This window comes from Pelophylax lessonae (genome assembly GCF_965119305.1).
Source record: "Pelophylax lessonae genome assembly, chromosome: 5".
NCBI lineage: Eukaryota > Metazoa > Chordata > Amphibia > Anura > Ranidae > Pelophylax > Pelophylax lessonae.
The window spans coordinates 521,581,971-521,609,900 of NC_138772.1; positions in this window are offsets into that span (position 1 = coordinate 521,581,971).

Below are 27,930 nucleotides of genomic sequence, written 5' to 3' on the forward strand. Positions count from 1 at the left end.
TTTAATAAATCTGCAACAATGTCAACAATTCTGTGTTTTTCTGTCAGTATGGGGTGCTATGTGTACATTCATGAGGAAGAAGAATGAACCTAAATGATTTTAGCAAATGGCTGCAATATAACAAAGAGTGAAAAATTTAAGGGGGTCTGAATACTTTCCGTACCCACTGTATATATACACATACACATACATACACCCACAAACACACATACATACAATATATACACATATATATATATTTTTTTTAATATTCATTTTTAACCCACTGGTGCTGATATATAGGAAGAAAGAAGTCTTCTTCCTCTAATCCCACCAGCTTCTCCCCCTGATTCTCCACCTCTGAGCTGGAGAGTCTGGAATGGAGATATTTCAGAGAAACGGCTGTGAGATCTTCAGGTCTCACTTTTCTAAACTGGCCGTTTGTGACAGAACGGTCATGTACCTTGTGATGAGAAGAGAAGAACATGTTCTCTGCTCCTCATCTCAGCTAACTAAACCGTTACACAGCAGAGATCAGTCGTGATCCTGAGGATCACGGCTTTTCTCTGTTTATTAAAAGTACACCTTAATTAGTGTTGAGCGAACACGGACTGTATTATTCGGGTTCGTACCGAATAATTGGATTTTTGTTACCCGAACACGGACCCGAAAACTTTACTGTATGTTCGGGTTTAAAATCCGTGTTTGGTAATCGTATTTCCTGTTTTGTATGTAATGGCGCGCTTTTAATGGCGGGCTTTCAACAGCCAATCAACAAGCGTTTAACTGGTGTGCGCCATCACAGCCATGCCTACTAATGTATTAGTACCTGTGATTGGCCATCTGAAGCATGTGACCCATGTCTTTATAAGTTCGAGAGCCACAGCGCGGCGCGTCATTCTGCTGTAGTTTAGGGAGAGAGCACACATCATACGTGCTGGCTGCTGCTGATTAGGGACAGACAGTGAAAAATTGTGCCCGAAAAGAATGCAGGGACAGGTCGGAGTGTAGGCAGGGACAGTTATTTGAGCATTTTAGGGACAGGCTGGAGAGATTAGGCAGGGACAGTCTACATCGATTTTGCTGTGTGGGGGGTGGTGCAGTGAACAATCTTTTTGAGCATTTTAGGGACAGGCTGGAGAGATTAGGCAGGGACAGTCTACATCGATTTTTCTGTGTGGGGGGTGGTGCAGTGAGCGATCTTTTTGCCCTCACTTGAGCCCACTGAGGAGGAGGAGGAGGGAGAAAAAAAATCTATTTTTATCAGTCTGTTGTGTGCAGCGTTCAGCTATATTTTACTACAGATTGCTGTTCTAATCTGCTATTTAAAAATTACAAATTTAAAGAGGAAATTTTTTAAGAGCACTTGCCATGCTCTTAACTACATTTTGCTGCCATTTGCAGCACTCTATCCCTTTCCATTGGTGTTTTAGAGCCATTTTAGTGCCTGAAAGTTCGGGTCCCCATTGACTTCAATGGGGTTCGGTATCCGGGTAAAGTTCGGCCGAACCCGCCGAACACGGACATCCAGGTGTCCGCTCAACTCTAACCTTAATGAAAATTCAGCAACACAGATCAACAGCACAGCAACAGAGTCCAACTCTAACTAACTATTGCAGGCTGCCCAGGTTCATAAACTTCCAGAGAAGCAAAGCCCATGCAGCTAAAGTCTAGTAATAGTAGGTTCCTAGTCCAGGGAGAATTCCAGTAGGGTGACCAAGAAAGGAGCCACATGCTCCAATAGGACTTCGTGTTTTAGCAGTTGATTTCATAAAAACACTGTGTAATATGACCATCATCCCAAATGAATATCCAAAAAACACATAATAGAAAAGTAAGATTTTTAAAGGCCACAAAGGAGGGATGATCACAGACAAAAATCAAATAATATCAAAATGTATTAATTCATAAAGCTAAAAAATATACATACAAGACATAATAGGCATAAAAGATATTCCCGTAGGGATATTGTGGATACAAAGTACCAATTTACAAAAAATGTCCCTGATAGCAAAATCTGTAGGTCTTCAAAGAGCCTACGCATTTCGCCAAGGGCTTCTTCGAGAGCGACCATATTCAGACACACAGGATGAGGGTGTAGGAGGGATCACAGCATCCTAGGAACATCATATGCTGATTGGCTTATCCAAATAAGTAAATGTGGAACAATGAAGGATTTGTTGAACATATAGCCTATGAGTGGGTGATTAAAATACATCCACCCATATATATATGGATTTCTTTTTTCTTTTGGATGTTGGACCTAGTGGATTAATATAATTTCCTTCTATTACCAGCGGTGTATAGCTTTAGAATATCTGGACACCCTTGTTTTCCTTTGGGTTGATAGATGAATCAAGTCTTTACACAATCTAGATGGTCGCTCTTGTTTATATAGTCCCGGCGCCTGCCCCGGAGGGGATAGGTCTGGCACAGTTGGCAATGAGAAAATGTCTATAAGGTCTCTCTATCCCTGAAGAAGCCCTTGGCGAAACGCGTCGGCTCTTTGAGGACCTACAGATTTTGCTATCAAGGACATTTTTTGTAAATTGGTACTTTGTATCCACAATATCCCTACGGGAATATCTTTTATGCTTGTTATGTATTATATTTATTTTCTATTATGTGTTTTTTGGATGTTTTAGCAGTTCTTCCTCTGTAAATTCTATGTGGAGAAGAGGGAAAAATAGCTCATGTACCTACATAGCTCATGTACCTACATCTAACAGCCATGAGAATATGACCACCCACCATGACATGACCACCCACTTAATATTGAGTAGATCCCCTTTTGCCACCAAAACAGCCTTGACACATCGAGACATGGACTCCACTAGACCTCTTAAGGTATGCTGTGGTATCTGGCACCAAGCTGTCAGTAGTAGATATTTTAAGTCCTGTAAGTTGTGAGGTGGGGCCTTTATGGATCGGACTTGTTTTTCCAGCACATCCCATAGATGATAGATTGAGTTGAGATCTGGAGAATTTGGGGGCCAAGCTAACACCTGAAAGGCAAAAAAAAAAAAAGTGTAAACACTGCGATATCTAAGGTGAGCTGCTGGCACAAACAACTGACAATAAAAGTTGAGAAAAATAAAAGTAAATAAAAGTGCAGCGCTAACGTGAATCTGTGAACTGGGAATGTTCACATTAATGTGCATGGGATGAATAGTGATAACCTGAGCACACCTCCTGAATCAATATAGTGATATATGTAAATCAAACGGATATAAAATAAGTCCCATACAATGAATCAAAAATGAAAAATTATAAGTCCAAATGTAAAATCCAAAAGTAGCAAGGGTAGTATGTGTACTTGTCAAATTACATGGACATATATTGCCGTGAAGCATACACGTCAAGTGGATTCAGCACATAAAATCTTCACGAATGGAATAAAAAAAACTGCTACAAAGAGTTTATTTAAAAACAGACATGCACTTACAAGCATCCACGGGTAAAACACCACAGTAGCAGTCAAGACAGGCCGTCTATAATGAGATTCTGACGCGTCTCGTTACAGCGAACATTCTCAAAGGATATTGCAGTGCACTTGTAGTGCAGAGTGGATTTGCCTTAAGTAAATTAACCCCAATGTACCCCTACCCATTAACTAAAAAAGTGTCAAAAAGAAATAAAAAGACAGACAATTTTTGACAATTCCTTTATAAAATATAAAAAAAAAAAACAATGTCCCCCCGATGTAGATCACAATGCTGGGTCGGTGACATCACAAGTGGACGGTGCCACCATGTGACATCGTCAGGTGGCTCTGCCCCTTACCTATTCAAGAACTGTCAAACGGCAGAGCAAGTAGTCGGCGGTTAGCTTTTTGTCGCGGGTGCAGCGTTTTTTCTTTTTTCGGGTCAGGAGGTTGCAGCGGGCATCGTAATTGACAATTGATCTACATCTGGGGACATTGCTTTTTTATTTTAAAAAAAGGAATTGTCAAAAATTGAGATGAAGCGAACACCCCCTCCCCCCCCCCCCCCGATTCGGTTGGCACCAGAACAGCAGAACATCACAAACAATTCGGACCCAAACACCAAACCCCATTGAAGTCTATGGGACTCTGAACTTAAAAAAATCTAAATTCCCTATTCCCTAGGCTTATATTCAAGTTATTAGCCATAAAAATGGATATGGGGGGGGGGGGTTAGGTACTTTTTTTTTTAATTATCGTTTTTAAAGGAGCAATGGTTTTAATGATGCTTAAGATTAAGAAAGTAAAACATAAAAATGACAAATTCCTTTAAATATAGTGTCTCGGGGGTCCCCTTAGTCTGCCTGTAAAGTGGCACATCTGTACAGTATATAGAACCTGTTGCAGCAAAACTGCCATTTTAAAAAAATCGAAATGAATTTAAATATACTTTGCAGCTGCAAGCTATTGTCGGCACCTGGCAATAAAAAAAGAAATTGAAGAAAAAAAAAAAATGCATGGGGTTCCCCCCAGTACATATTAGGCCCTTTGGAACCCTACACCAAAATATAAAAAAAATGGTGTAGGGTCCATACAAAAACCATACCAGACTCTATCCAAGCATGCAGCCTGGCAGGTCAGGAAAGGGGGACGGGGAGCAAGCCACCTGTATGCAGATAGGTAAAAATGTACCCAGCTTGAAAAAATAGCATTCTATGCAAAGCTAACCTGAGAATATGCCTTAGGGTGGTAGGAGTAATGAGAGACAATTACCTTATTGAGGTTTACTTAAGGAAAAGTCTGCATATATTCAAGTTGCTTACATGGGTTTCATGGTCACATTTAGGCCAGTAGCAGATCATGGAAGGTGCTAGACAGGCAAATATTCAACGGGATGTGTGGATGTTTTTGAGTTACCCCGGGCTCTTTTCCCAAATGGGTGTACAAGTAGCCAGGCACACAAGAATTCGGACAGTCTCATAACTCAATGACCAGACAAGGAATGACTTAGTTGGGATGCAGGGTTGGCTTTGGAATACTACAAATGTAATGCACATAGAAACCAGAGGATACTCTCTGTCTCAGTAAATCCCCTTAATTTGGCTCCAGCTACCTCAGTGAATTCTTGAAGACTTTAGCTACAAGGGTTTGTTGTATGGGCGCTTCCGGGGAATACAGCAGGCTTTAAGTGAGACACTGCACTTCGGCAGCACTGGAGATGAGAAGCTGCTCTGAAAGTGATAAAGATAAAAAGACAAGGCACCTCTAAGTGCAGTAGGCTCTGAGTATTTATTAGGTTAAAAGTGTAAAAGCACTCACATTTGGTAAATGTGACATGGGCATAGCAAAGATCTGTCTGGAGTCTTCCTATCCGCTGTGCTGAGTGGTTGCAATGAGGACATCCGGTGATCCGCTTCCTGTAGATGCATCCTTTCGACGAAGCGGATCACCGGATGTCCTCATTGCAACCACTCAGCACAGTGTGAAGGTAAGTAGTCTAAAAGGCTACCTATAGCGCTTGCTTTAAATTAATGCAATAAAGTGAATATACTAAATTTCATAAGATAGATATATATAACAAATATATTGTGTAAAATAATAAATAAGTGAATTAGTAGATCATAGTTCCTTATAACATTAATAAATATAAAAAGTCCAAAATCCAAAAAGTCCAATAAATATATATAAAGTGAATCCTTTGTGCAAACTTCCAAATAAAAAAAAAAAAAAAGGTTTTTCAATAAATGTGCAATATAAAGTGAGTCCTTTGTGCAAACTTCCAGACGAAAAGTGCAAGTGCTCAGCGCGATGATTACTCAGTCCACTCAGTAATAATCCTAATATTTGTAATATCACAGTGACAAAGGTAAGATTCGATCACTTACCAAACGTTGTGGGTCATGTGTGCCTTATAGCACCATGACCAATCAAGCTTGTATAGCCGTCCAGGCTAAAAGGTCTTTATGGCTCGCTTCAAGTGGATGAGGTGGTGGGATCTCCCTCTGTCTCCTCTCCCCTCGTGCCAGAAAAAAATATATGGAAAAAAAGGAGCTCCAAATAGTGTGATATCATTAGGTATTTTTATTCCGAATTGGGCAAAATTATTTACAAAACTTTGTGCAAATAAAAGCAAAAAACAGCAAAAACAGCAAAGGCTAATAATAAAAAAGATCGGGGTTTGTTCCTCCCGAATGCAGCCCTGGTATGGCCGCTTGTGACCGTGTGTTTCAGCGCACAGTGGATAGGAAGACTCCAGACAGATCTTTGCTATGCCCATGTCACATTTACCAAATGTGAGTGCTTTTACACTTTTAACCTAATAAATACTCAGAGCCTACTGCACTTAGAGGCGCCTTGTCTTTTTATCTTTAACTTTAGCTACATTGGCTGGGGTCTTCTCCTTCTGGACAAGGCCCTTGCTGCTCCAGGCCCCAGGCTATATGCCCGACTGGGCATTCTTCCCCAGGGATTGGCTGGGACCACATATATATCCAAGCCAAGGGTTTACCTATTCCAACCCACTACATTCCAGAATCCACTAGAAGGCAGAAGGAAGTGGTTGAACCTGCAGCCACTGATACCCAGAACAGCCAAAAATTATCCTACACCACTCCAATTATTACAGAGGAGCCAAAGAACAAGATTTACCTGAACCTCTCTAGGAATCTGTTCTATGAGGATGCTACATCAGAATGGTGAAAGTCATGCTAGAGATGCTCAGGCAGAAGCAGATAAAGATTTAAGGCAAAAAGCCTTTGGTCCCTTTCCGCCAGAAGCCTTCTGGGATATTGAACTTCCCAAAAATGTATCTTGGCATGGGATAATTGACTAAATTCATGAAATTCAGTCCAAACCTAACAACCAAATCTGGGGTCAACTCTTCTTAGGACAAGTAAAGCAGTTGTGTGTAAAAAAGGTGACCACAGCAAAGGAGTTTTTGGTACCAAAGTCTGTGTGCCTACAGGATAAAATTGTGGAAATTTGGCGGTTATTGAATTCATGACCCGGATGCTGCAAGACCGTCCTGTCAACCATTTAGCCAACTCGCCGTCGCATGATAACATCATTTACATTACAAAAAGTATCCAGTAAACCACTAATTTGTTTCCTCAGTATTATACAGGAACCATCTCTTTTCTCCTTTCATTTTTTCCTTCTATGGGTGAATTTGATGAGTAAGGTTAGGAAGATTTATGTGCAATTAGACAAGAGAAACAGTGAATAATTGATAGACCTGACCCGACAAGTCATGCTGTGTTTTTTAATAATATATGATGTTTTCACAATGTCGGTGATTTAATATTCTGTGCACATTCACATTTGTCTGTCCATGCAGAGCATTATAGGCTGACGAATCAATTTAATCCCCGAGTCACATAGCGTTTTGTACATCAAAATGGAATGCCATGTTTATTGATTTTAGATTTCTTAGTACAATATGAGAGCATGGGGTACCCAGCAGACAAATCTCAGATAGCTGTATAGATGCTTGTATTAATGGAGGAGGATGTGGAGATTTTGCTTTATCAGTCAATGATAATATAGACTTTGCAGTGTTAGTGTGTGTCTTTTGTTATCATTCAATCTGAACATGGGGCACATTAAAGGAAAAAAGAAAGGAAAATGAGTCTGAGAAATTGAATGTAAAGTAAACTTCTGCTACTCCAATGCAAAGCAAAAAAAAAAAATCTTTATAAAATGTATGTCTCTGCAAAATAAAAAATATGCAGTGCACCACTGCGAGATGTGACATGACATTTTTAAATAAATATCTAGCTATATTTTAGTATTACTGTATTTAGAACAGGGGGTATGGGAATCAAATGATGGGATAGTAATGCAACTGGATCTCTGCCTAATTAAACCAAAAACTGAACCAGGGTTCTCTGCAATATTCAACCTGAAATCAAGTTGATGAAATACTTGTAGATTCTAATTTAGATGACATTCAATTTTTTTTCTTTTTTTTTAAATAAAGAGTAGCTGCTTTGTGTAATTGGAATTTAATGAAAAACGATACAATTCCTTTGATTTTATTTTTTTATGTTATCTATTAATCCATATGTAAAGTAAAATCAAACCATTGACATTTACACTTTTATTAAAAATACCTAATAGGACTGGTGATGATAATTATTTTGATAGGCTGGTGAATTAGGTATGGAAGACATATTGGGCAATCAACTGAATGTCTGTCATTGTAAAAAGGCTAAAACACCCTGGTTTAGAATGAAACTTTGTTTTCTAAATATCACTAATCAAGTGATTATGTTGCATCCATCATACAAAACAATTGGAGGAGGAAGGAAGGAAAGTGATGCTGTTCAGAAAAAAGAGACAGCGGCAAAAATAAGTGAATGTTATTTCAGATGAATGAAGATGATGGACTTGGAGTTACAGGAAAATATGGGAACAGATAAAGGAAATGTAAAGGCGCGGCAAAGTGTTTTTGCATCAACACGGGTCCTTAAAAGATGGATGGACTGTTAATGGATGTGAAAGGAACCCAGACACAACACTGCCGGACCTACTCACTTAACCTGTCTGCACGTCTGAAAATATGGTTTGTTTACACTATATTACTTGATTTTAAAGCACAAGATGTGCCACCAAATATTTGCCTTTTATATAGCCAACATGTACAGTCTCACATACTGTGTCACATACTGTGTATTGAACCTTACTCTAATTGTCTGCATGTTAAAAGACAGCTTAATTTGTAAATATATATATATATATATATATATATATATATATATATATATATATACATACATATATACATACATACATACATACATACATACATACATACATACATACATACATACATACACGTATGTATACCAAGATACGCCTTAATGGTGTGACATTCTACACTGCCTATTTGATATATATATATTTTTTTCTAACAAACAAATATATTTTATCAAATAGGCAGTGTAGAATGTCACACCATTAGGGTGTATCTTGGTCAGGGTAACAACAAGTATCTTTTTTTTTTTTTTTTACTATAAGATTGCATTAATGTATTTAAACCCAAAAACAAAAAAAAAAGTTAATATATTGCAGTTTACCATTTCTTAGGTGAAGTGGCTGAATTTGTTTTCTTTTTTCATGCTTTTTTCCCCTTTATTTTCACCTGGTAATCTTTCGAATTACACTTCCCATCCCTGGGTGACTACATTTATTCCTCCATCTATTTATGGAGGCAGCCACTCAGGCTGGATGTAAAACATGACTTCCTTTGTTATTCTCCATTTTATTAAGACTGATGAAATAACGGAAAATTTATATCAAATACTTACCGTAATTTTCCTTTCCTGATGGACTCCATGGCAGCATACGTTCGGGTAGGCCCCGCCTCCTTTCCTACCCTATAGGACCCCACTCCAATAAATCTTTGCTCCCTTTCAGCATCCGTGTTCTGTAACTAGCCTACTCAGGAATTGGGAGGGGACTCCTGCTGCCATGGAGTCCATCAGGAAAGGAAAATTACGGTAAGTATTTGATATCAATTTTCCCTTTTCCTGACAGACTCCATGGCAGCATATGTTCGGGAAATAACTCGCTATACTCTCCCGGGTGGGAAGATGCTGAACAAAAAGCTTTAATTGGTACTGTCAACTGACAGCACTTGAACACCAAAATTAACAGAGGACAGTGCAGCTGGTTCAACACAATAATGAGAAAGAAAAGTGTTGATAGATGACCAGGAGGCTGCCCTGCAGATCACATCAGGAGCGACATGCCTAGAGACTGCCCATGACGTGGAAATACTTCTAGTTGAATGTGCCGTAACCACCTCTGGAGGAGCCAAGCCCTTTGCTCTGTAGGCCCATTGGATGTCCTGAACAATCCAAGCAGCTACCGCTCTAGAAGAAGCACGCATTCCTCTCTTCTTCCCTTGAAGGAGGACAAAGAGAAAATCCGACTGACGGAAGGAGGATGTGGCCGCCAAATATTGGTTTAAGGTGTTACCCACATCTAGAGGATGGACTGGAGACCCTTCATCAGTCCTGAAAGTGGGAAGGACTATATCCGTGTTTTCATGGAAGATGGAGGTTACCTTGGGATTTGACCCTAGCATGGGAATTAGAACCACTCTGTCTTGGAAGAAAGTTAAAAAAGGCTCTTTTGATCCTAGATTATGAATCTCGGAGACTCTCTTAGCGGAGGTAATAGCCACCAAAAATACTGTCTTCAGCGTAAGCTTGAGAGGCCATATCAACAGAAGAGAAGAAGTTCATTTAGGGAATCTTCGTCTCCTCTGAGGCCTGAGCCTGACTGCTCCTTTGAAGAATTGCTGGACTAGCTGATGTCTTGCCCATGATATCCCGGTGAAGGCCGAGATGGCCAAGACTTGCACCCGGAGCGAGCTGACCGACAGGGAGAGATCCAAGCCAGACTGTAGGAAACTCAGAACCTGTTGAACCGTAGGTTTATTCACGGAACCAGATCCAGGAGTTTGATGGCTTACACATTTTGACCAGATCCTTTCATAGATTCTGTTGGTGCTACCCCTTCTGGAACTCATGAGTGTAGGAATTACTTCCTCTGGGCACTCGAGGGCCTCCAACCTCCCCCTCTCAAGAACCAAGCCTTGAGGTGCAGACGTGCAGGACATGGATGCAGAGTAGAACCTTGTGACAGCAGGTCCGGCCTGAGGGGCAGTGAGATTGGATCCCGGAAGCTGAGGAGAGACAACAGAGGAAACCAGGGTCTGTTGGACCAAAAAGGAATTACCGCCAAGATTTCCACCGCCTCCATTCTCAGTCTCCGTAAGAATTGGAGGATTATTGGCACTGGTGGGAAAGCATAAGCTGTTCGAAAAATTCCAGCTGTCCGTGAGGGCATCTACTCCAAACGCCTGAGGTCTACTTCCGGAGACAGTCCCAGGAACAGAATCCAATCGAACACTCCTTGATGGAGAGACCACTCGTTGTTTTCGAGTTTGTATCTGGAAAGAAAGTCTGCTTGCACATTCAGTATTCCCGAAACAAGATTAGCCAGATGTTGCTGAGCCCAGGACATGATCGGCTCCGTCTCCTGGAGAAGAGACAGGCTGCGGGTCCCTCCCTGACTTTTCACATATGCCACTGCTGTTGTGTTGTCCAATCTGAGCATAACTGAGGCTTCTTGGATCAGGTGACAGAAGGCTTGAAGGCGGCCCGCAGCTCCAAGATATTGGACACTATTCTGCGTGCAGGGAATTCCCATCTGCCTTGAGCCACTTCTGACAGACAGTGGGCTCCCCAACCAGTACTGCTGGCGTCGGAAGTTACCGTGATCCATGTGACTGGAGCGATGGAATGGCAATTCACGAGATTCACTCGACGTAACCACCAGGGAAGACAGCCATTCATGAATGGGGTTAGGTGAATGACCTGCAACATGCTCTCTGATGTCCATTGCTGGAGGAAACCCCTCTGGAACATTCAGTCTCAGTTTCCATGAAGCCCACTTCACCATGGGGGTCGTGGCCACCAGGGTCCCCACTATCCTCAAACACTGCTGAGCAGTGAGACGGGAGGAGGCTATGGCGAGAGCCACTCTGTCTTGAACCACCGGAATCTTCTCCTCGGGTAGGGAGATGGTACATTTCACTGTGTCGAACAGTGCCCATATGAACACAAGCGATTGTGTTGGTACAAGGTGACTCTTCTCGAGATTCAAGATCCACCCGAAATCTTGGAGAGTCGAGGTCACTTGCTCTAGATGCAGAAGTAGTTGAGACCTGTCCTGAGACAGGAGGAGCAGGTCCTCTAGATAGTGGTGCAACCTGATACCTCTGATCCTGATAAGTGCCACAACTGCCAATAAGGTCTTGGAAAACATGCGAGGCGATGTTGAAAGCCCGAAGGGGAGACATGTGAACTGCATATGAGCACGTCCGATGGCGAAGCGGAGAAACTGCTGAAATTCTTTCGCTACTGGAACGGGAAAATACACATCCTTCAGATCTATGGATGCTAGCCAGTCTCCTGGAAGAATAGACTGCTGGATCGTGATTAAGGACTCCATCTTGAACTTCTCCCGGCTGATAGATTTGTTGAGGTACGTGAGGTCTATCACAGGCCTCCAGGTGCCGTTTTTCTTTTGAACGAGGAAGAGGGGTGAATAGACTCCCTGACCTATTTCCACATCTGGGACTGGAACAACGGTGTCACGTACCTGATCCGAAGCCGGAGTGTAGAGAGGGCTCCCCCTTGCGGCTAGGTGCAGAGCACCCCTGGAAGTGGGACAGGGAGTGCTGTGCCCAAAGTAGCACGGGTTGCCGGTTGGGATGACCAGATGGAAGCAGGAACAGAGCTTGTTGTGAAGTTCCAAGCAGGTCCGGAACACTTTGGCAAGCTGGGCAGTAGCAAGGTGCAACGGGAACAGACTGGGAGAATGCTGGAGAGAAGTCAGGAGCCAAGCCGGGGTCAAGTATTGGAGAAGACAAGCAGGAATCCAAGAGAAAGCCAAGGGGTCAGGAGCCAGGAGAAACAACGTCAAACAGTCCGGGTCTGCAACAGGAAATCACGATCAGCAGGTTTACAGGGCACAGGGAACACGGGAGGCTGTTGATCATCCAGCAACTAGTTGTTGTGATTGCTGGCTTTAAATAGGCCGTTTGGCGCCAAGCGCCATTACGCACTTGCGTGCGCGCATGCGCATTGGCGCACGCACATTCCAGACTGCGTTTGCCGAGATTGGGCACGCATGCGCATTCGCGCCAATGCGCGAATTCGCTGATTGGCCAAGATGTTGGTAGTACCCTGACAGTGCCCCCCCCCCAAGGGGCAGCCTCCGGATGCCCAAGTAAGATCGCTTTTCAGGGAATCTGTTGAAGAATTCTCGCAGGAGTCTGGGAGCGTGTATGTTCTTCGTCGGTTCCCACGAACTTTCCTCTGGTGCATAGCCTTTCCATTTTATTAGATACTGGACCTGCCTTCCTCTTTTCCGGCAATCCATGATGGATTCAACCTCGTACTCAGTTTCTCCATCTACCGTAACAGGAGGTGGAGGCAAGTCATCTCTTCCAGAAAAGGGGCCAGGATTTTCAGGCTTCAGCAGAGAAACGTGGAAGACTGGGTGAATCCTGTATGTGTTTGGAAGACAGAGTTCAAAGGCCACAGGATTGATCATCCTTTTGATCGGAAAGGGGCCAATGAACTTCGGACCCAGCTTTTTGGATGGGCAGGACAACTTAAGGTTAACTGTGGAGAGCCACACCTTGTCTCCTACCTTCAGAGCTGGACTGTCCTTCTTCCTCTTGTCATAGAATTCTTTGTAATCCATTTGTGCTTTTTGCAAGGTTTTCTGTAAGAGTAGGAAGTTTTCTTGTATGAGAGCTACCCTGTCTTGGACGGCAGGTACCGTAGCTTCGGGCATAGGTGTAGGCAAAGAAGATGGGTAGAATCCATAGTTCGCCCAGAATGGCGACTGATGAGTGGAGGCATGGATGGAATTGTTATATGCGAATTCTGCACACGGAAGTAAGGCTGCCCAGTTGTCCTGGGAAAAGGTGGAAAAGCAGCGGAGGTATTGCTCCAAGGTCTGGTTAGTCCTTTCAGTTTGGCCGTTAGTTTGAGGGTGGTAGGCTGAAGACAAACAGACCTGGATGTTCAAGACCTTACAGAGGGCCCTCCAGAATCTGGAGGTAAATTGTACCCCACGATCGGACACGATGCTGCTGGGTATTCCATGTAGCCTTAAGATTTCCTTCACAAAGGTGTGTGCTGTGTCTATGGCCGAAGAAGTACCTATCATGGGCAAAAAGTGGGCGATTTTTGATAGGCGATCCACCACCACCATGATAGTTGAGAATCCATCTGAAGAGGGTAGCTCTACTATGAAGTCCATAGACAACATTTCCCATGGCCGACTTGGGACAGGAAGTGGTCTTAGTAGACCCCAGGCTTGGACGTGGCTGCCCTTGTTACGAAGGCAGGTTGTACAGGAGCTCACATAATTTTGACAGTCTTGCCTTAAGTTTGGCCACCAATAGGCTCGTTGAATTAGTTCTAGAGTTTTGCGGACCCCGAAGTGGCCAGCTAGTTGATGATCATGGCAAGTTTTAAAGACTGCGAGTCTGGTTTCCTGGGGCACAAAGATCTTATCCTTGTGCCAAAAAAGTTTTCCTCGTTTCTCGAGTGAAGGGATCTCAGGAACGGAACATTGGGCAGAGGCTGATTCCAGGGTAGACCTAAGATCTGGTTGCATTAGGAGAAAATTTTGGGAGGACAGGATAGTGCTGGGAGTGGCATCCACCGGGGTTTCAGGGAACATCCGTGAGAGAGCGTCTGCCTTCCCGTTCTTGGAGCCCGGACGGTACGTGAGATGAAAATTGAATCTTGAGAAAAATAATGCCCATCTGGCTTGTCGAGGTCTCAAACGTTTGGCCGATCTGAGATATTCAAGATTTTTGTGGTCGGTGAATATCATTATCGGATGTGCTGCACCTTCTAACAGATACCGCCATTCTTCAAAAGCAGCCTTAATGGCCAGCAGTTCCCGATCACCCACATCGTAATTCCTTTCAGGTTGGCTGAGCTTCCGGGAGAAAAAAGCAACTGGGTGAAGCATCGCCTTGGGTCCTTGGCGTTGGGAGAGAACTGCTCCTGTGGCCACTTCCGAAGCATCGACCTCTAGGACGTAAGGCAAGGCTGGATCTGGATGTTGTAACACAGGGGCACAGGTAAACAGGGCTTTGAGCTTGTCAAATGCCATCTGAGCTGCTGAGGACCATTGAAAACGGGTGTGTTGCCGGGTCATTTGGGTAATGGGAGCAATGATGCGAGAAAAGTCTTTGATGAATCTTCGGTAGAAGTTTGCAAAACCCACAAACCTTTGGATGCCTTTCTTGTCTGTGGGGGCAGGCCACTCCAGGATGGCAGATACTTTTTGAGGATCCATTGCCACTCCATCTGTTGAGATGATCAAGCCCAGGAATTGTATAGACGATTTTTCGAATTCGCACTTTTCTGATTTTGCATAAAGTCCGTGTTTCCTGAGAGTAGCCAGTACCTTCCTTACGTGCATTCTGTGCAGTTCCAAGGTGGCAGAAAAAATGAGGATATCATCCAAGTAAACAATGAGAAAATTGTCCAAAAATTCTCTGAAGATATCATTCACTAGGTGTTGAAAAGTGGCCGGGGCGTTACACAGCCCGAAGGGCATGACAAGGTATTCGTAGTGCCCGAAGCGGGTTCGAAAGGCAGTTTTCCACTCGTCACCCTCGCAGATCCGTACCAGGTTGTAGGCCCCTCGCAAGTCTAGTTTGGTGAAAACTCGGGCGGTACGAAACCTTTGAAAGAGTTCGGGAACGAGGGGAAGAGGGTACCGATTTTTAATGGTAATTTTATTTAGGTCCCTGTAATCCACACATGGCCTGAGAGTGTGATCCTTCTTCTCCACGAAGAAGATCCCAGCTCCTGCCGGGGAAGAAGAAGGACGAATAAATCCCTTCTTGAGGTTCTCATCAATATATTGACGTAAGGCTTCAAGTTCTGTTTCTGAAAGTGGAAAGATACGCCCAAAGGGAATTTCTGCACCGGGCAACAGTTCAATTGGGCAATCATAGGGACGGTGAGGTGGTAGTGCGTCCGCTTTTTTCTTGTCAAAGACATCCAGAAAGTCGTGATAGACCAAAGGGACCTCTTGGCTGGCACTAGAGACCGGCTGAATGGAGAGACAGCTTGTAGACTGCGGGGTTCCAGATGGCATACAGTGTTGGAGGCAGTACATTGATTTAAAGGAAACCTCCCCCTTGAGCCAGTCTATCTGTGGGTTATGTGCCCGTAACCAAGGAATTCCCAAAATTATGGGAAACATGGGTGAAGGAAGAACATCAAAGTGTAGAAATTCCTGATGGTTGGGGCCAGTTGTGGAAAGGATAGGTAGGGTCTCCTGGGTAATGGGCCCTGATCTGGGCGTGGTGCCATCTGCAAGGTGGATCTCAAGTTTGTGGCCTTTAGTCTGAAGCGGGATATGAAGGGCCTTTGCTAGAGAGATATCCAGGAAGCAACTGCAGGCTCCAGGGTCAATGATGGCTGGCAGCTTGACTTCCCCTTCCGAAACCTGCAAAGACACAGAGAGGACTAGGTGAGTTGGGGAAGGTCCCGGAATCTGGAGATGCATGCAGCTGGGAGAAGGAGACTTACTTGGTCTCACCGGGCAGTTGCGAAGGAAGTGTCCATCTCCTCCACAGTAAAGGCACAGGTTTGCTTGCCGGCGACGAAGTCGTTCAGCAGGAGTTAAAGCTGTGCGGACCGCCCCAATCTGCATCGGTTCGTCAGGAGGAATTGGACTGGCAGCGGTGGGCAGCGGTGCCGGAGTTGGCGGAACTTTGGGCAACATCCAAGATGGCTGAAAGAATTGTGCACGTTCCTACCGACGCTCCCGTAAACGTCTGTCCAGCTGAATAGAAAGCTGAATGAGATCTTCCAATGTGGTGGGGGTCTCTGTTCTTGCTAGCTCATCCTTAAGGGTCTCGGATAGGCCTAGCCGATACTGATATTTGAGGGCGGCCTCATTCCAACCCGTGTCTGCAGCCCACCTACGAAAGTCCACGGTATAGTCCTCCACAGGGCGTCGGCCTTGCTGTAACTTGTGGAGGGTTGCCTCGGCAGTGGCCGTGCGTTGCGGGTCATCATACAATTGACCCATAGAAGCAAAGAAAATGTCTATAGAATTCAAGGCAGGGTCTTTCTGTTCCAACAGATGGTGGGCCCATGATTGGGGTTCATCGGATAATAAAGAAATAACAAACCCCACTTTAACTGTCTCTGAGGCAAAAGTTCTAGGCTGTAGAGCCAGATATAGCAGGCAAGCGTTTTTAAACGACTTGAATTTCTTGCGGTCACCAGAGAAACGTTCCGGAGTGGGTACTCTTGGCTCAGGGGGAGGAGCCATCACAGCAGGTGCTGAGTGTCCTGAAGCTGAAGGAGCGGGGGCGGAGACTGCAGCGGATGGACCAGGGGTTGCCGGCAAAGAAGGTGCTGACAGGTTCTGGAGGCGACCTTCTATCTGGAAGTAACCATCTTGGAGGTTCTTAACCGCCTGGGTTAATGCTGTTACTTGTTGACATAAAGCTTCCAACGGGGAGACACCTCTCTCGGCTTCTGTCATGGCTGGATGATACTATCACGTACCTGATCCGAAGCCGGAGTGTAGAGAGGGCTCCCCCTTGCGGCTAGGTGCAGAGCACCCCTGGAAGTGGGACAGGGAGTGCTGTGCCCAAAGTAGCATGGGTTGCCGGTTGGAATGACCAGATGGAAGCAGGAACAGAGCTTGTTGTGAAGTTCCAAGCAGGTCCGGAACACTTTGGCAAGCCGGGCAGTAGCAAGGTGCAACGGGAACAGACTGGGAGAATGCTGGAGAGAAGTCAGGAGCCAAGCCAGGGTCAAGTATTGGAGAAGACAAGCAGGAATCCAAGAGAAAGCCAAGGGGTCAGGAGCCAGGAGAAACAACGTCAAACAGTCCGGGTCGGCAACAGGAAATCACGATCAGCAGGTTTACAGGGCACAGGGAACACGGGAGGCTGTTGATCATCCAGCAACTAGTTGTTGTGATTGCTGGCTTTAAATAGGCCGTTTGGCGCCAAACGCCATTACGCACTTGCGTGCGCGCATGCGCATTGGCGCACGCACATTCCGGACTGCGTTTGCCCGAGATTGGGCACGCATGCGCATTCGCACCAATGCGTGAACTCGCTGATTGGCCAAGATGTTGGTAGTACCCTGACAAACGGCCTCCTGAGCCACCAAGGTGTCCAAGTAAGAGAGAAGGATCTTCTTTTTGTCTATTGAAGGAGGAAGAGGTGTAGCGATGAACCTGGGCCTGGGAATGTTGTTGAACACCCAAGAGTGCCCTTGAGACACGATGTCAAGGACCCAGGGATCCTGAATCGAGGCCGCCCAGATATCCGGAAAGCGAAGCAACCTGGCTCCTACCGGGGACGCCTGGGCGGGCCCAACCTCAAAAAGATTTGGAGGCCTCCCGGTCACCGGATGAAGTGACTTTGGAGCCCTTCTGGAAGGCAGATTGTCTTGATTTCCATCCTCTTCCGTAGCTCTTGCCCTGTCTATAACTGCGTGCTTCTCTGGCGCTGTTTGTGTTCTGCTTTCTTGGAAAAGAGCGCTTCTGAGCACCTGTGCGTTTATCCTGGGGGAGGAAACCAGACCTACCTCCCGTGGCCCGAGTTATGGCCACATCTAATTTGTTCCCAAAGAATGAAGAACCCTCAAAGGGAATCCGGCACCATGCCTGTTTAGACGCAGCATCAGCCACCCAAGGCCGAAGCCATAGGGCGCGTTTAGCCATGACCGATGACAACATGACTCGGGCCAATAGGCGAATGATGTCTATAGACGCCTCCCACAAGAACCCCGCAGCCATATTCAGCTTTTGAACCGGAGAGCTCCGTGCTGTTTCTTCCGAAACCCCTTTAAGAGTTTTGTCAAGGCCATTGATCCAAACCTCCATGGCTTTCGACACAGTGGCCAGTGCTAAGGCTGGTTTGCAGGCCATGCCTGCTGTAAGATACTCCCGCTTGAGGTCGCCATCAATTCTCCTCTCCAGAGGATCTTTGAAAGACACTGTATCTTCCATTGGAAGAGTAACGTGTTTTACAAGCCGCATTACTGCGGCGTCCACTAGGGGTGGAGATTCCAAGTGCTTCACTTCCTCCTGTTTGAAAGGGTAAAGTTTCGCCATTTTTGAGATCATGGAGTTTTTCCTCTTTACTTTACTCCATTCCTCAGATATTATCTCTCCCAATTCCCCTAGGAAGGGAAAATTCAAGCGTTCCTTGCATAATTGCTTGAAGAACTTCTTCTGCTTGGGGAGGGGGACACTGCAGGATCCTCCCATTTAAGAGCCTCTCTGACCGCTCTCACCAATGGGGAAACAAGGTTGAACTCAAACCCCAGACATGACTCCTCTGAATCAGACTCAGACTCCGAAGGGAGAATGGAAGGGTGGCTGGCTGGGAGGTTTCAAAAGGATCTTGACCCAGGAGATCTCTTTCTGGTGAGCAGGACGGTCCTTCTGAAGTACTTGGCCGATGGAGATCAGCAAGGGAGTCCTTGAGGACTCTGCGCACTACCTCCTCAATGTGCTGGTCCGAATTCTCCCATTCACCCGTAGCTTGGGCATAGCAGGGATTACAGAGGGAGGTACCGTCCGGGACTGGAGTACCACACCCCCAGCACTTCTTTCCATGCGGGCGCTCTGAGTGGCCATGATGATTTGCAGCGGAAGACCGGCCTTCATGCCCCTGACTCTGAGGGGATCGGCGCCTGGATCTGGATGAGGAATGGCGGTGTTGCGACTTTGATCGCCTGTCTTTACTGCGTGCGCTAAGCTGCTGGTCAGACCTAGAAGGGCTGCAGACAGACAGACAAGACATAGAAGAAACAATTTGAAAGAAATAGATGCAAAACAGAAAGAACTAGTAAAACCCCTCACTGCCCAGCACATACCTGGTATGATCGGGCTGGCCACTAGGGGGCGGAGATGACTCCATACTTAGGCAAAGGACAAGTCTCTTACTGACTGCATTTTAAAAGAAAAAAAAAACATTTAGCAAAAGGTAGCCCACAGACCTTACGAGGGGGGGGGGGAGAAAACAGGCCTCCAGATCTTTACCTTGAAACACAAGTCGTGAGTCTGGGGGAGGCTATCTTCCTGCCGACCTTCCCACCAGCTCTGTTCATTGCAGCAATTTAAATATGTCGCCCTGCGGCCGCTAGAGCGCATCGCGCATGCGCGAGTGACGTCACGCGTCACTCCCGCGCATGCGCACCGAGTCTGACGCTCGATGTGAACTGCGCATGCGCAGAACGCCGCATCACCCGGAAGCATCGGCCGCAAATGCGGCCGCTGCTGGCCGGGGACAGAGGAAGCCAGAGAGGTAAGGGAGCCGGAAGGCACAAAAAATAAACACAGGGGGCACCCGGCTATAATATGAAACACTGACCAATAACCAGAAAGCAGCACACAAAAAAGAAAACATTTAGACATACAAAAGCACTACTTAGATGAGAAAGAAAAGGGTCCCATAACAGGGCTTACCACCCTGCCCGGAGCAGAGAAGGGTCCCAGGAGACACCACACCAGGCTGTCTTCGGGCAATAGCAGGCCACCCGCAGCAGCTGGGCTCTCTCGGCCAGACCACCAAGCTCCTGCCCAGGGTCTCTTTGATTGGAAACGGGGGGAGATTGGCGCGATCGGACTGAGCAGGCTGCTAAAATAGTCTAAGTGTGGGCAGATGCAAATGAACAGGACAGAGGGATTGCTGGAACACTTGGATGGCTGCAGGCTGTAAAGGGTGAAGCAACCCTGTATGGATCCAAAAAGAGAGAGAGAAAACCAAGGTTATGTCACAATCCTCCGACCTGCTCACCGAAGCTGCCCCATCGCCACTGTGGACCTGCAAATCCCCTGCCTCGCAACAGGAGAACATTGCTCGTCCCTCACAGCACCAGCTCTGCAGCAGACCCAAGAGGACACCCTTGATGTGACCACACAGACTGCCCCACTGCTTACGAGATGCCTGCTTTTGAGATGCCTGCTTTTAATGGACTCTTGTGAGTAACACTCTTTTATGTTGTAACGCCGAGTGCTTCGGGTCCCGTGGCTTCCCCGGAGCACTCGAGGCGTCCCGCGGGCTGCAGCGCTCCGGTCATCGTCCCCGACCGTGAGCGCTACTCCCCCGCATCCTCAGTGACTCACCCGCCGGGTCCCGTCAGCTCTGCCTCCCGGCGCACGCCGGGTTCCTTCATGTCCTCCTCCCGGAAGGAGAGGAAATTGAAATTTAAAGGGCCAGTGCACCACTAATTGGTGCCTGGTCCAATCAGTCCAAAATATATAAAAACCCACTTCCCCTTCCTGTCCTTGCCGGATCTTGTTGCCTTTTGTGCCTTGAGAAAGCGTTTGGTGTATTTTCCCTGCCTGTGTATCTGACCTTCTGCCGTTGCCCCTGACTACGAACCGTTGCCGCCTGCCTTGACCTTCTGCTTCGTCTGACCTTGCCTTTGCCTTGTCCTTCTGTACCGCGCCTGAATCAGCTGTCTGTGAGGTTGAGCCGTTACCGGAGGATACGACCTGGTTGCTACCGCCGCAGCAAGTCCATCCCGCCTTGCGGCGGGCTCTGGTGAAAACCGGTAGTAACTTAGAACCGGTCCTCTAGTACGGTCCACGCCAATCCCTCACTGACACAGAGGATCCACCTCCAGTGCAGTCACCTGCCGCCGCACCCTGTCAGGACCCTGACATATGTGATATTAAAGAAACGCTTATTGCTACACTTAGATCAGGGCTTGGTTTTCTCTCTCTCTTTTTGGTCTCTTTGATTGCCCTGCTTAGGGGGCTTAGTGGAGGCTCCATGCTGACACAATCCTGCTTCCAGTACATAGGACCGTTGTAGGAACATATCACCATATGTATGAGGAGGACAAAAAAGGAACACGGATGCTGAAAGGGAGCAAAGATTTATGGGAGTGGGGTCCTATAGGGTAGGAGAGGAGGCGGGGCCTACCCGAACGTATGCTGCCATGGAGTCTGTCAGGAAAATTAGTTTACACAAGAAAGGTGTAAGATAGCTTTGCTAATGACAAGGACAATGTATTTATGAAGAGAGCAACGGGTATTTTCTGCAATTGCTAAAAACGTACTTAGCCTGAAAAAAAGAAAAAAAAAAAGTGCAGCCACCATATGTAAAGGTGCAATTTCCTGACAGACTCCATGGCAGCACACGTTTGGGTTAATCCCACACCCTCTCCACTCCTAAAGGACCCCACTCCAATAAATGTTTGCTTCTTCAAAGGACCAGAATGGTTAAAGTCTTGGATGAAGTGTCCACGATCGAGGCCTCGTTGTTCGGCAAGTTGTGCCCCAGAAGATGCTTGGAGTCTCCAGCAGTCCCAGCTATTAGCAGGGTGGAGAAGGGCGATGGATGCGGTGCCATGAAGAGCGTAAGCCTGGCCACTGGCAGGCAAAGCAGCAGTATAGCCTAAGAGCCTAGCTATAAGCAGGTGGTTATAAACGCCCTGGGCCTGTGCAGCAGTGTCTTCTGGATCCAGGCATGATCGTGCGGGATGCTGTGTGTGGTGATGTATATTTTTTTATTGTATATACCATTGCAGCAGTTTTTATGTGTTTGTCTGTTTTCTTCCCTGGCTCTAGTATCTTCCAGCCTATGGTGGCTGGAGTGCATTTGTGTTTCAAGCCACCACTCTCTCTTCTGGCCTGGCATCCCTGGCTACTCCTGCCCAGGGACTCAGCGTCAGCACATGTGCCCTGTGGGCGGCGGTGGTGTCATTACAGTGAAGAAATTTAATCAGCGGTCAGTACTGTTGATATTGGGATTTCTCTGTGAGCATCTTGCAGCAGTTTCCCTAAATGCTGTGTGCAATCATCACAGGTATATGCTCTGCATTATAACACTTGGGTGCTGCCTGTGTGTGTCTGATTCTGCTATGGTTCTGTCACCGGTGCAGGTTTGCTGCCTGTACAGTTCCACACTTTGGATGTATCACTGCCCCCCTCCCCTTGTTGCTAGCCCTTGTGCAGCATATAGGAGGTGGTGTGTTGGACCCTTTACTTTCCACATTTGCCTGGTTATTCTTTTTGAGTATATAACCCTTTTTCCTTCTACCCTATTTTGTTTTTTTGTGAGTCCTTTTAGATCAGATTGACAATGCATGGCACGAGATGATGAAGACCTCATTAGTTCACAACATCAACAATATTCTTCCAGATTTAGTCATCATAGGTCATCATCAAGGTCCAGCCTTTATAGCAGAAGCTTTGAATCCTCCTCTAGGCACCGCAACCACCGCCATGTCAGCCGCTCCAATGAGGGAGCTTGCTGGGGATGCGCGACTCAGGTCCCGGGGGCAAGTCTCTGTGTTAGCTATGCTACAAACCAGGTGGTTAAAAAAGGGAATGGTGATTTCCAGAAAATAGAATCTCTGGTGAGGCGCGTGACTCAAGAATCCCTTAAAGAATGGGGTACAAGCCACACGCAAAGTCCAAGTATTCCCCCACTAAGGACAACCTGGAATGACTGGATCCATCCCAACCAAGCCATCTATCTATGAATACCTCTGACAGTGAGACAGAGGGAGATGAGAGTCACTTTACCTCTGGTCAAGGCAATGAAGGAGGCATTTACATGTATTGAACCAGTAGAGTCTCCTGCAAACCAAGAGGAAGTTCCTTAAGCCCCTCTAGAGAGAATGTTCTAATTTCCCATTCCTAGCGGAACTAAGAGACATAATCACGAGGATGAGAGACATGGTCACGAGATATACCTCCCTTCTGAGAAGGAGGGATTATCTCTAAGACTGATTTAAACAGCATTAACTCATGATGTATCATACCTTGATACTATCCTAGCGCCTTTAGCTTGCAATGTGGCACACCATATTCAGATCATGAAAGGATTTTCAACAGGTGGCCAAGATGTTCTACCATGTCGCGTTACATGTCTACTGACTGCACAGGTTGTTGAGACCACAGGGGAAGCATTTGAAACTAACTAGACGCTTGACTGCCAAACAGAACTCAAGCCAGACCAAGTATTTAAGAGCATTTTCAGATGAAGGGGCCAGTAGTTCAGAAGCCGTTGCTGACAGCAGCTTCCATGGGGAAGTTTCACTTGACATCATCCGCATAGTGTTTATGCTCTCATTAGTTACGGCTAAGTGAGCACTATGGCTGTGTCCCTGGCTTGCTGATACTGCCTCTAGCAGGTGTGGTATAAGATCCCTTTGAGGGAGCCTCATCTTTTGGCAACAAGCTGACTAGCACCATAACACGGGCCACGGTTGGCAAGTCAGGGTTTTGCCTCAGGACTGACACCTGCTAGGCCAAAACACGACACAGTCTAGAAGACAAAGTTAAGAGTCAAACGCTTTTACAGACTAGAATATGTTTTTAGGGAGAACTGGTGAAGAGGCCAGATGTCCCCTCAAACGTCTGCTAAAAAAAAAAAAAAAAAAAATTGACCTTGAGTATTCGAGAGGCTAAATTAGGGCCTCAGACTATCAGAACATCAAAGGGGTAGTTTCATGGTTCTTCAGATGTCGTCCTCCTCATCTCAGATTTGTCTCCACAGATTTGCCTCACTCCGAGGTAAAGAAGCATATACTCTTATAGTACGTAAAATCTCTTGTGTCGCAAGGTGCTGTTGTGCCAGTCCCAGAATGCAGAAGATTTCAGGGCATGTACTTGCCCCTCTTTATGGTCATGAAGAAGCCCTACGCGCTAATTATGTCTTGGGCTCAGAAGAATCTAGCCGACATCTCAGCGCTTATGTCCCCAGAGTCCAAAATATTCTAACCGATTTTATTTATGGAGTCCAATTGGACTACAACGAATGGTCTCTCCATGTGGAGGTTTTCAAGTGGGTTTTCTCCCTGGGGGTAAGTCCACAAGTCAATCCATTCGCCTCCCTGTGCAACAAGAAGTTTTAGAAGTATTATACGTGGGGGCGGTATCTCCATGGCTTCAGAACAGATGCCCTGACTGATCATTGGAAATGTAGCGGGACCTGTTCTGTTCTTCCAGTCCCAGTCATCCTCAGGTTTTTATGAAGACTCAGAACAGAAGTTGTGGAGGTAGTGGTAGTGATGTCTCATTGGCCAAATATGCCATGGTTCCCCTTGCTAGCATCGCTCAGCTACCGGAACCCAGAGTCCTTCCCCTCAGGCAAGACCTTCTGTCACTGGGTGCAATTCTACGTCCATGTACAGCACAGTGGTGTCTGATGGTGTGGTTCTTGAGATTGGTGGTCCTCTGCTGCGCCTCCAGAATCATCTTCGCTCTGTAAAAATACTAGGAGAGTGAACTCAAAGTTTATGTAAATTCATCACACTCTATATCAGAGTTTCTCAACCAGGGTTCCATGGAACTATAGTGTTCCTCAAGAGGTTGCTAGGGATTCCTTGAGCAATGGCCAATTTCTGCCTTTCTGGTAAGTTCCCAACAACACCAGTGATTATTTTAGCTATTTGTAAGGTGGTAATTCTTCCCAATGATCACAAGTGTAAGGAGCATTCTTCCCACCGATTATCACACTAATGTATCATGAGTTGTAGATATAGTCATTTTAGCAGGGGTTCCCTGAGACTGGAAAGTTATTTCAAGGGTTCCTCTGTGTTGAAAAGGTTGAAAAGGCTGCTCTATATGATGGGTGGATGGCAAAGATGAGCAAAGTATGTATACATTCCAGAGAGATGACTGGTCGACAATGGCTTTTAAGTGGAATATGACTAAGGAACCAGTGAATGTGATAAATGTGTGTAGGAGGAAAAAAATGAAAACATTTCCTACAATTTCGAACTTTGTCTTCCCAGGTTATTTGACAGTTGTACATTTTGTAGTGTTTCACCGGGGCATGCATGTGTTTCTTATGAATGAGTTTGGAATGAAGTGGGAACAGACAAGTTTAAACGGAAACATATCACCCACTTCTCAATGTAACATAAAAAATAAGACATACTAGAGGGGTAAATGACACCACTAACCAGGAAAGAGAAGGGCCTGAGTCCTGCTCACTGGAGCTTTCCATTGATGAATTCATAAATACTATCAGCACAAATGTCAACCCATTTCACACAAACCTGAAAAATTAAATATTTTATGGTACTGATTTTTTTTTTTTTTCAGAATAGAGATGTATGCATATAGCAAAACTAAATCTTTAACAGGAAACAAGCCGATCCGCTGCTCGGTGTGTCCATTCAGACACTTCCCTCTCCTCATTGGCTCGCGGACCTTGATTGACAGCAACAGGAGCCAATGGTGCCCAATGCTGTCCCAGCCATTGAGTAGGGAGAGTCCCAGGCTGCCAAGACTCTCGTGCAACTTCACTGGATCGAGATGGAGCTCAGATAAGTATTAGGGGGGCTGAGGCGGGCTGTTACACATAGAGGGCTTTTTATCTTAATGCATAGAATGTATTATTGGGGAAAACTACTGGGAATGAAGATGTTTTTAAGGGTGCAATGAGCTTTAAAGTGGTTGTTAAACGCAGACATGAAATATAAATAAAGCTGTTGTGTGCGTTACACGTTCGAGAATATTATTCTGAACGCATATAATGAGTTCTTTTTAATCGATTAATTTCTTTTTAACAGCATATACCAATCTTAGTGAATACCGACTACAGTAGGGAATATATAAGTATATTTATTCACAAGACATGTATTCAAAACACAAGGCCTCAGGTGACACAAAAAGATAACTTTTTACATAAAATACAAACTTAAACTAACAATGCAAATGTGATATGTAAAATATTTAAAAAGAAAGCAAGATTACTTTTTTCCCAGTTATAGTAGAAACCATAGATAATTGTTCTTTATAATCAGACCAAAATTGTCTGTGTCTGTCTGCGCAGCCAACAGTCGCTCCGCTGCAGTTGGAGTGAGAATAGGCTATGCAAAATGGGAGTAAATCGCTAATATTGCGCTAAAAATAGGTACTAATAACAAACGTAGAAAAAACAAAAATCAGTTTTTAGAGATAAATCTAATATGGTTAATACGGCTGGGACTGTACTGGGACTGTAATCTTGTTACCCTTTAGCATGAAATGCAACAAGTATAAGGAAGGAAACAAACAATGGTAAATAATAAAAAAGATAATCAGCAATGTATATTTACCACTTTTAAAATGGCTTAAAATGGCCGTTACCAGAGTCCTTAAGATGGCTGCCTTTCCCAAAATAGTGGCCGGTTAGGGAGGAGTTTCGTCTGGCGTCTTTCAGGATTTCAGGTAAGGGATGGAGCAAGATGGAGTATGTATAGGTGAGTATGAGTATGGATGTAGTAGCGTGTGTTGTAGTGTATTGAAGTGTTGTTGCGTTGTGTGTGTGTCCCATCTCACATCTGGGTTCCTTTTTATTTTGTGTTGAACAAAAGGGCCGTAAAAATTACAATAAGCCGAACCCAGAAGGAGGAACTTTATCCCCATTGGTTGGGATTACTTAACCATTAACTGGTGAGGTGATTGGGCAACACCTCTACTAGTCATCCTGTATATTGGATATTAGAATTATATGATACATTCTCCATTTAATAATAATTATAAAAACAATATGAAAATGTGTCCATATTCTTATGGTACATGCGTGGCCATCTGATATTTCCGTCATGTATCTTGGTAAGGATTGGACCTGGTAACGCCGTTTAATAAGGATATATTATTAATATATATTGATTAGAAATTACTGATTTACCCAGATACTATATATTTACATTTAGTAGCAGTAAAAATCATGTGGATACATACATAGTTATAAGTATGTTGCTACACGACAACTGGTAGATATAAACTTTTCTACATCTGGGTTATTTTCAATCAGAATATTATCTATTAGGGGATTCTAATGTTAGTAAACAATACAATAATGATTTGGGATATATTCTGACCATTATACACAGCTATCTAATAGATATACTGTAATTCTTAAAATAGAACATTGTCCATATAACCATAATCTCTACATTCCCTCTTGGTATATGATAGACTATGGAAGTTGTAGGGACTCATGATTATATTCTCACATATTTTTAAAATAAGGTCTGTTTAATGTGTATTGTGACTAGCAAACAGAAACAAAAACTTTTTCTCCCTATTGATGGCTCTCAGTCTTTGACTTTGCCAGAATTGAAACAATAGCCACCCATTAAACTGCTTTCTGTTGTTTTTGCGACCTGTTCCTTTCCCAGGATGGAGACAATTGCCCGATAATTGGATAACTCATGTTATGGTTTTCTCTTTGAGGTCCGATGTATGTAAACCTTCCCCCCAAGTTTGTTTCACCTGGGATAAGCAATTTGGTTGACTGTTCTCTCCAGAGTATTATATTCAAGGTTTACCTAAATACAATTTCCTTTGGGGACAGATGACATAGCTTCTTATCTCAAAGACGTGTAAATAAAACAAATCAAAAAATGAAGCAATGTGTTCTTGAAACCTAAAAGATTTTAACTGAATCAATGATGAGGTCATTTGAGGCCTCAAAGTTC